Below are 9,920 nucleotides of genomic sequence, written 5' to 3' on the forward strand. Positions count from 1 at the left end.
AAAGAAATATCCATACATGAACATCTTGAAACAATAAAGAACACAAAAACCAATATCTCCGGGTGAAGATGAGATACAAGCCATCCTCCTGAAAAAAAAAAGCATTTTTTAACTTATCTCTATCCTCATGATACGTACCAGTTTCTTGGAAGCTTGCTAATATATTAATGTTCCATAAGGAAGGAAAGCCAGCAAATAAACCTACTAGCTACCGACCAATCAGCCTGACCAGCTCTGCAGGTAAAATTCTTGAGGGAATAATCAGTAACAGACTCTCCACATAACATCAAAATTACCAGAAGAACAAAATGGATTCAGAAAATTCAGACAAACAACTGACCAGTTAGTCAGATTAACTGAAGAAATAATAGATAGCTTTAACAAAAAACAATGTACTGTTGTCTGCTTTTTTGCCGTTGAGAAAGCATTCGACACTGTACGGCACAATGGTCTACGGTTCCGTTGAATGAAATGGGACTACCGCGTGGAATTATTCGCTGGTTATCTAACTTTTTGGAAAATAGAAAATGTAGAGGGAACCTTTTCTGAGTACTTTACTCCAGAAGCTGGTGTCCCTCAGGGAGGGGTGGTTAGCCCTATACTCTTCATTATGTATGTGAACAATTTTCCATTGAAGGATCCTAATCATGGATTCTCCTCACAGTTCGCTGATGATGTGGCAGTGTGGAAAAGTGCCACAACACCAACAATAGCAGCCACAAACATACAACCACGACTAAACAGAATAAGCGAATACTGTCAAAAAAAAAAAAAGAATAAAAAATATACAGCAAAAACACAACTTGTTGTCTTTACAAAGCTAACAAAATACAAAAAAACTACAGCCTGAAATATATATGAATGTAACACAACTTCAGACTGCCACATCGGCAAAATTTCTTGGTCTAACCTATGAGTCAAAATAAACATGGATTAACCATGTAAATGAATTTAAAAGTAAAGTCTGGTAAAGAACCAACTATGTTAGGAGTCTAACTGACAAGAATAGTGGAGTATCAACAGAAAACATACTAAAAATTTACAAAACATACATTAGACCAGTAATCGACTATGCAGCTCCAGCATGGATAACTGTAAGTGACCAAACAATTACAATCAAGCTACAAACAATACAAAACACACTCCTCACAACAGCATATAGAGTTCCCAGAACAACATAATCTAAATTCATACATAAATATTCAAACATACCAACCATACCAAATAGACTCCTACATAGTACAATATCGTATTTTGATAAAAATTGGAGGAAAAATTAATCATTATGCGAACTAAATAGGTACCTCATACATGATGAAGATAGTCCTAAACACCTCTTCCTGATCAACAAATATTTTAAACAAAAATAAATAAATGAAAAAAATATATATATACATATAGGGGGGAAAAAAAGGCCCCAACAAACAAGACTTCCTACCAATAGGGCAAAAGAATATCTGTAAATGTATACCAGTACATGGACAATGTCCTGAAAAGGGTCGGAGTAAATTCAGCCCACTCTAACCCTAAAGCAGTGATCATACCAACCAGCACTGCAGGACTATATAAGTAAAGGAAGGAGGAAGATGTCAAAGAGTACCTGACCCTCCAGGGTATATATATGATACCCAAAACCCGAGAGAAACCTTTTGGTGGCTGTGATCACAACAATTTAAATGTTTTATTAATATTATTCGATAAATCAGTGACAGTGAAAAGATAACTAATTATGAACAAGGTAATATATATCTGCTATTAAATCGCTCGTAACAAAGTAGAATAAAGAAGTACTGTTGTCCTAAATTATGAAACACGCACGTGGGAAACACTACACTAAAGTTTTGACAAACTTTAGTGTTTTATACATGACGTATTACCTTCTCCGTTATAGGTAGATCAAATGAATGTGATTTAAAATTATTTGTGGCCGTAACTGTTGTCGTTTTTGTTACAACGGACAAAGCTACACAAAAGGGCCATCTATGCTCTGCCCACCACGGATTTCTAAATCCGATTTCTGGCGGTATAAGTCCAGAAATCTTTCGAATAGTGGTCTGTAATAAGCTATAGTGTGGTATGTATATTATGATCTTTGACATTATCTGTTTTTAAGAAATAAATGGTTTTTATGTTATAGATGTTGCAAATGTTAATGAGTGAATTGTTGATTCAGTCAATAACAGTTTAGTTATTTGAACTCAAAATCAGGTTTCTGTATCCATGGTGGTTCCTGTAAAAATGCTGTGTTTAATAACAAACAGAGATGTACGAATAAACGTATCTATTTTTAACTGTTTATTCTTTCTGTTGAAAGGGTGTGTGTTTATTTGTTTGTTTTGAATTTCGCGCAAAGCTACACGAGGACTATCCGCGCTAGCCGTCTCTAATTTAGCATTGTAAGACTAGAGGAAAGACAGCTTTCCATCACCACCCACCGACAACCTTTGGGCTACTCTTTTACCAAAGAATAGTGGAATTGACTTCAACATTATAACTCCCCCAGTTGAAATGCAAGCATGCTTGGTGTGACGGGGATTCGAAACCCCGACCCTCAGATTGAAAGTCAAGCTCCCTAACCACCTGATCATGTCTGGCCTAAAGAGGCGTGTGAGTGTGATTTTCTCTCGTGATGCTCCCATTGTTAAAAGAAAGCAAAGTGTACTATTATAAAACACAAACAATACATTACACAATCCTTCAATGATGAATAAAAAAAAACATTTAAGCTACTTCGCATCAAGCTTTAGAACCATCCTGCAGGTTGATTTATCACTTAACAATAACAAATTAATTTATTTCTTCGATAAATAAATTACGTTTACTTCAGACTGCGTTTACTTATAGGCCTGACTTTAAATAAAACATTTCAAAATTTTTTTTCACTGAACTGCCGAAAGCTAACGTACACCTAACTGAGAAATACAAAACTTACTTGCAGAATTTCACTCATTGGTGCATTAAACCTCACTGTCTAACACTCACTCGATCGCAAACACAATAACTCTCGCTGTCTAACTGACACTGAACTAACTCATTGACTGATCATTCATTGCTTCACTTATTTTCCATTCATATCATACTCGTTTTCTGTTTACTACACGAAATTTCTAGATTCTTTAGTTCAAAGAAATTTCTTGACTTCGTCGTGCTCCTACTAGAAAACAAATATCTAAGGTGAACTATAAAGAATATAACCTACAACAATATATAAAGATAAACCAGCCACTTTTACTACAATAACAATTATAAAGTTTCGTGCAAACTCTTTGAATGCATGTTAGAAGGGAACAAAGCGGTACAACTGGCGTCTATAAACCCACGTGCACCCTCAGAGGCGAATAAAACGTTTCTTGACATAGATCAAAACTAATTGTCCTAGATGCTTCTCTCCATCTCTACAACACACAGATACTTTTTTTTTGCACCATGTTATCGATTTTGTTCTTTAATAATCAGCTCCAGTTCCCTTCATTAACGATTCAACTGACATCAGTATATAACTAAATATAAAAAAAATACCCTGGTGTAAAAAACGCAAACTAAAACACAGTTAATCTTCAAGGTTGATCTAAATGTTTAATGTGGGCGTAACGACTGTTCCTACATCTGAAGGGAAGCGCTAACAGATGGCGACACTCGGTAATAACTCCATGCAGAGAAAGACAGCCATTAACGTGCCACATAAATTATTTAAATTCCGTCCAAAGTTTTCAAAGTATAATTAATAAGGAAGTGTTAAGCTGTGGAATTACCATGACCTTATTTGTTTTAGTTATGATGTGACAATGATCTCTTCTCTGTGGTCATTACAGACTCACGCTACAAAAAATGTGACTTTAGGCAGTTGCAAAAACATTTTTTTAGTCAGTTAAACCAATCACTTCAGACAAAAAAAAATCGTTCGATTCGCTCAACATTATTACTTCTTTCTTCGGAAGAAGCCATTTAATTTGAATAGTAAACTCACAATAAAGTTTAAAACTTAAATTTTGTTTCTATGCGACTGGAGAAGAAACAAACAGAATAAATTCAAAAACAACAATGTGGAAAAATAAAAAGAATTCAGTGACTACAGTAGGAAAAAAAAGATATTTGAACAAAAAAGTGCGTTTTACAGAAGTTAGTAAGATAATGTAGTACTTCATTAATTAAACCTTTGGCAAGATAGGTTTAACTCCAATAATGATAGGCTTAATTCCAAGATAGGCTTAGCTCCGATGATGTTTGTGTTTTGTCATCGGGCCCTCTAGTAATTCAATGTACTTTGATACCCGTGGTGGCCAGAACACACATAGCTCAATGTGTAGTTTGGGTCTTAACAACAAATAAACAGATGTGTATATATATAACCAAATAGAAATTAAATTAAAAAAAAAACATGATGAAAATGTAAACATTCCAGTTTGTGAACACTAAAGCACAAGGCCCTTTACAGGCCCAGCATGGCCAGGTAGTTAAGGCGCTCGACTCTGAGGGTCACGGATTTGAAGCCCCCTCACATCAAACACGTGAGAGCGTTGTATGAATCCCACTATTCGTTCGTCAACGAGTATCTCAAGAGTTGGCGGTGTGTGGTGGTGAGTAGGTGCCTTCTTTCTAGTCTTACACTGCAAAATTACGGATGACTAGCACAGATATCCCTCGTGAAGCTTTGCGCAAAATTACAAAAACAAACAACAAAAAACAAGCCTTTCTACAAGTTGCGTTTTTCATTACTTGTTTCTACCTGGAGTATCGAAACCCCGATTTGACTTTTAAACCCTTTACAGAGGCACTGGAGTAACTTCATCTAGGTAAACGACTGAGACATTTTAGAGACAAGCTCTTTCGTACTGTAGTGCTTAGGTTCTGTTGTTCTTGTCTGTTACAACAACAAAAATTCGTATTATGTGCTTTTGAGTGCTGTGGATGTGTTATAAGTGTGACAGTCAAATACTACTATTTAATATGACAAAAATTGTTGTTGACTAGCAGCCTCTCCTCTGGTCTACCACTTGAAAATTTGGGCCGGCTAACGCAGGGAGCCTTCAAAATTCAACAAACAAACCTGTAATTAATTTACTGATTCAACCATTAGTATTAATTTTGTTAAAGTTTTGAACAAGAGCTTACCTGAGATAAGGAGAAGAAAATTCAAATGGTAGAAATAATCTTGCATTTCACCCTTGTATAACAAGTTATAACATCTGTAGTCCGATATGTTAGGGTAGTCCCCCGCTCGTACAGCGGTATGTCTTCGGATTTACAACAAATAATCTTGTATTTCGCCCTTGTATAATTAATTATAACATCTGTAGTCCGATATGTTAGGGTAGTCCCCCGCTCGTACAGCGGTATGTCTTCGGATTTACAACAAATAATCTTGTATTTCGCCCTTGTATAACTAATTATAACATCTGTAGTCCGATATGTTAGGGTAGTCCCCCGCTCGTACAGCGGTATGTCTTCGGATTTACAACAAATAATCTTGTATTTCGCCCTTGTATAATTAATTATAACATCTGTAGTCCGATATGTTAGGGTAGTCCCCCGCTCGTACAGCGGTATGTCTTCGGATTTACAACGCTAAAATCAGGGGTTCAATTCCCCTCGGTGGGCTCAGTAGATAGCCCAATGTGGCTTTACTACAAGAAAACACACACACACGTTAGGGTAAATATTTCGAGATTTTCACACCGATGTTTTGCACGTAGTTATATGTTTGTCAACTAAAATTCGAAATGTCGCAAAACATTTCCTGATCCTGTAAAGCTCGTGTATGCAAACAGCTTGCAGCTCATACCACTTTGGCTCTACATGTGAATCCAGGAAACAAAGGTGAGCCTATGTCGAGGAATTACTCAGACACTTGTACAAACTGGTATCAGCTAAGGGTTTTCTTTGTCGTGAATTATATAAGGAAGGGTTGATGATGCTCGCAGCATTGGTGTGTCACAGATGTACGAAGTTTTAAGACCAAAAAGTTTCACTCTAGAAACTGACAAGTGTTGGATATGAATCGTCAGATCTAAAAAACAAGGACTACGAGGAAGAGGAAATGTACACACTAACACAGTTAAAATTAAAATATAGCCGTTCACTTGGGTGACTGTTTTGTATCAGTTAACCCAGCAGAAGATGAACTGTGGGATAACCAGGACAAAACTGACCTACTTACATAGGTTAAAAAGACATATCTATCGTGTCCAACCTAACCAGTTGGTTAGGGCACTCGACTCATAATCTGAGGGTCGCGGGTTCGAATCCCCCTCACATCAAACATATTCATCCTTTCAGCCGTGGGGGCGTTGTGTGAATCCCACTATTCGTTCGTCAAAGAGTAGCTCAACGGTAGTTGACGGTGGGTGATGATGACCAGCTGCCTTCCCTCTAATCTTTTGCCGCTAAATTAGGGACGGCTAGCGCAGATAGCTCTTGTGCAGCTTTGCGCGAAATTAAAAACAAACATATACAAATCCAATCATAGAACAAATAACTGGCACTTTTCTAACTTTAACCAATCAAATACGTGATTATAAATGACTACTTTTCACTAATTTCCAGTCTAACAATACCATAAGACACAGAGATGATGCAGACTTATTAGTGGATCTGAAGTTAAAAGTTTCTAATGGACAAGACTGAACTGTTACGGACAACTTAAATCTGGAAGTATTATGAGTTTTTAATGTTGTAGAAATAAAGATACGAAATGCTAGCAGTGATAATAACCATGGTTATCAGAGTGCTGGTGGATATCCAGGTCTGAGTGTGTCTCTAGTGAACACACGACTATTCATCCTTCTTGAAAGAAATATCTCTGAAAGTCCAAGTTTGGAAGTTTTCTGCCAGTAACAACGTTGCGACCTTCTTAGGTCATCTTCAAGTTGACAAAGCGAGTTCTCTTTTCAAGATGACCTAAGAAGGTCGAAACGTTGTTCTCTACTTCATTTTAATTAAAGTGCTAATACCCACAACCAGCCGTCATGAGTTATATTTTTATTTCAAGTGGGTTTCTCGCAATCACGAAACACAGAAGTGATAAGGCGTGAAACTGATGCATTTTCTTCAAATGATGTGCACATGACTGTACGTAAGCCTGTAGATACACAACTTGATTATGGCAATAACTTTCAAGCACTGTTTCCAAAAGAACTTGAGGACAGGATACTGTTGTAACCAGGTCGTTACACTGTTAACCTACACGTTTAGCTAAATGTTTGACCAATCAGGATTTGACTGACCATACACTTCAATCCTGAATTTTAATGGTTAAGGTCAATGTTTTAAATTATTTGGTTATCTTGCTTTGAAGCACTCTTTTGATGAAACTACTCATTTGTATTGTCAGGCCCAGAAAGCCACTATTAAGCATCGACTGTATATATGTACTGAAAACTATCTGTTTGAAAACTTCCAAAACATCTCCAACTACTTATCAGTCCCCAAGACTCCAGGGGTATGACCTAAGGCTTGGAAAGGTGGAAGCGGAGCCAAATAATCAGGGCAAATAAATGCTGCTTGATAAGTTGTCAGATATGTGAGTTCTGGCTGAAGCCACATCAATTTCTTTTTCTGTGTAATTTTCTTTTTTTAACTTACCTTTCAATGCTTATTTGTGTTATTGTATTGCACTTAGATTGTTTAATATATGTTTTAATTTGTAATATTTTGTCTTATGTAAAGTTGTTTCTTTGTAGTTAAGCGCAAAACTACACAATGAGCCACCACAAGCATCAAAAACTGGTTTCTATCATTAAGTCTGCAAACAAATCTATTCTGATATTAGTGTGTATTATTGGACAAGTATTTTGCAGGATAAAAATAAGATACACTAATTCCTAGATCAGTGTGTTGGTTTTTCTGATTGGTTTATAAGTTTTATATTTAGAGAAACCACTTCAATTTAGGGTAAGGAAGGAAGGTAAAGTGTTGTATGAAAGCATACTATATGTTTCTTATCCCCTTAGTTGTTTTTTAAAAAACATTCTACGCATATTCCATATAAGATTTTCTCGTAGAAAGTTGATCAAGAGAGTCACTAAGTTTCTCTTACACTAGCTACTCACAGAACTAAGTCATTCAGTTAAGGTATCACTTGAACCTGCTCGTGAGAAAAATTGCTGTTGTCTGAACCATATCATACGAAGATGAAAAATGATCTTTTCCACTGACAAGATATTCCAGAGATACCACAACCCTTGTTTTGTAATGACAATGACCTCAGTCATGCAGGTGACAACTTCATCCTGAAAGCAATGACATTGTTGTCTTCCCTATATAAAGTACTCTCTTTTTTTCTCAATCTGGAATAAAAAATTTTATATAAGACAATTGAGAGAAGCTATTTCTTATATATATACATACATACATACACAGATTAACTCGATTCGTAATCCGAGGGTCGGGGAATTGAATCCCCGTCACACCAAACATACTCGCATTTTCAGCTTGGGGAGTTATAATGTTGAAGTCAATCCCACTATTGGTTGGTGAAAGAGTAGCCCAACAGTTGGCAATGGGTGGTTATGACTATCTGTCTTCCCTCTAGTCTTATACTGCTAAATTACGGACGGCTAGCGCAGATAGCCCTCGTGTAGCTTTGCACGAAATTCAAAACAGACAAAATATGTGTTTCTTTGGACAGTAATTAAAGACTTAAAAGCGTACCATTTCTATTTATACTTTCAGATACGAATAGTTAATTTAACTAAAAACAAAAGAAGATAAGCCTTACTTAGCGTGCTTTAGAGTTTAGAAATCAACGTTAAGACACAATATCGATTTTTGTAGAGAAATCGCCCCCTATTTTTTATTTCAGTTATTACGAAACTTAAAAAAATCCAAATATATTAATTATATATTTTTTCCATTCCTTGTTATGCATTAAATAAAAAAGTACAATAAAAAGTATCAAATTCACACTGTGATTACAGGTTTTTCCCCAACTGTTTTCTCTCCCCTTATTTTAAAATCGCATTACAAGACAGTCCAAATCCTTGAAAACTTTAGAATTAAGATTAATTAGCAGTTTATTAATTAATTTTCATTAATAGTTATAAATCGCTTCACTAGATGAAACTCTACTGTTTGAACCGGGTGAAAAAAACAAATAATTTTTCTATTTCCGTAAAAATATATTATCTTAACATATGTATATTTTCTTTTTCTTCTTTTCTGCACTAAATAATATTTAGAAATTCTATAAAATCTAAGTAATTATTACCTGGAAATACTCCAAATAACTGAGAAAATATGGAATGCTTTTATGAAAAACATTTAAATTAATTAAAGACTACGTTACTGTTTTGGAACTAAATTTTTCACACTGTTTTGGAATAACATAATAATCAACAGTGTGTTGTGTTCAGTTTCCTTGGTTTATAATTAGTTTAGCGTTATTTATTGTTCCTAGAACTTTCAAAGCTTTCATATTTTGGTTTTCTTACATATGTTTCTAGGATAATTATATGCCATCCCTATCTTGAACTGGTAATTAGTATTTGAAAGGAACTCTTAGAAGTTAAATCAGTGTAGTATGGAGAGACGAACTATATTTATCTGATTATAATAATTAATAGCTTTTTTAAGTTTTTCAATGTGAATACATTAGAATATTTTTTATTTCTTTATTTAAAACAGAAGAAATTTGCTAAAGCTATCTGTTCTCATCTCTAGTTTTTGACTACCGACTGAAGGATATGTGTCCGGCGACAGGCTTCAATCTCATATTCCACAAAATACGAGACGAGCATCCTAACCATCACTACTTATATTATTTCGAATATGTTTTTTCAGAGAAGTTCATATTTTGGCCAACAGAGGACTATACAAGCAAAATAGTTAAAAATGAAATTGTCTACATGTTCGAAATACAGAATACAGATGGAGTAAAGAGTAAATGAATTAATGCTAGATGTAAAAGCATGTTTAAGATAAAG

At 35.3% G+C, this 9,920-nt stretch overlaps 1 protein-coding gene across 2 annotated transcripts in view; it reads right to left on the minus strand.

Annotated features, from left to right (window-relative positions):
- LOC143253792 (uncharacterized) overlaps nt 1-3,247 on the minus strand; it is a 40,758-nt gene extending 37,511 nt beyond the window's left edge. Inside the window, exon 1 of one of the 2 annotated variants that reach the window (XM_076508176.1) lies at nt 2,933-3,247. The gene's annotated coding sequence lies outside the window, so the exon portion shown is untranslated. The remainder of the gene's footprint in view (nt 1-2,932) is intronic. The other variant, XM_076508177.1, reaches the window with a different exon arrangement.
- Between the last annotated feature and the right edge of the window lie 6,673 nt (nt 3,248-9,920).

Source organism: Tachypleus tridentatus, chromosome 6 (assembly GCF_004210375.1).
Source record: "Tachypleus tridentatus isolate NWPU-2018 chromosome 6, ASM421037v1, whole genome shotgun sequence".
Taxonomy (NCBI): Eukaryota; Metazoa; Arthropoda; class Merostomata; order Xiphosura; family Limulidae; genus Tachypleus; species Tachypleus tridentatus.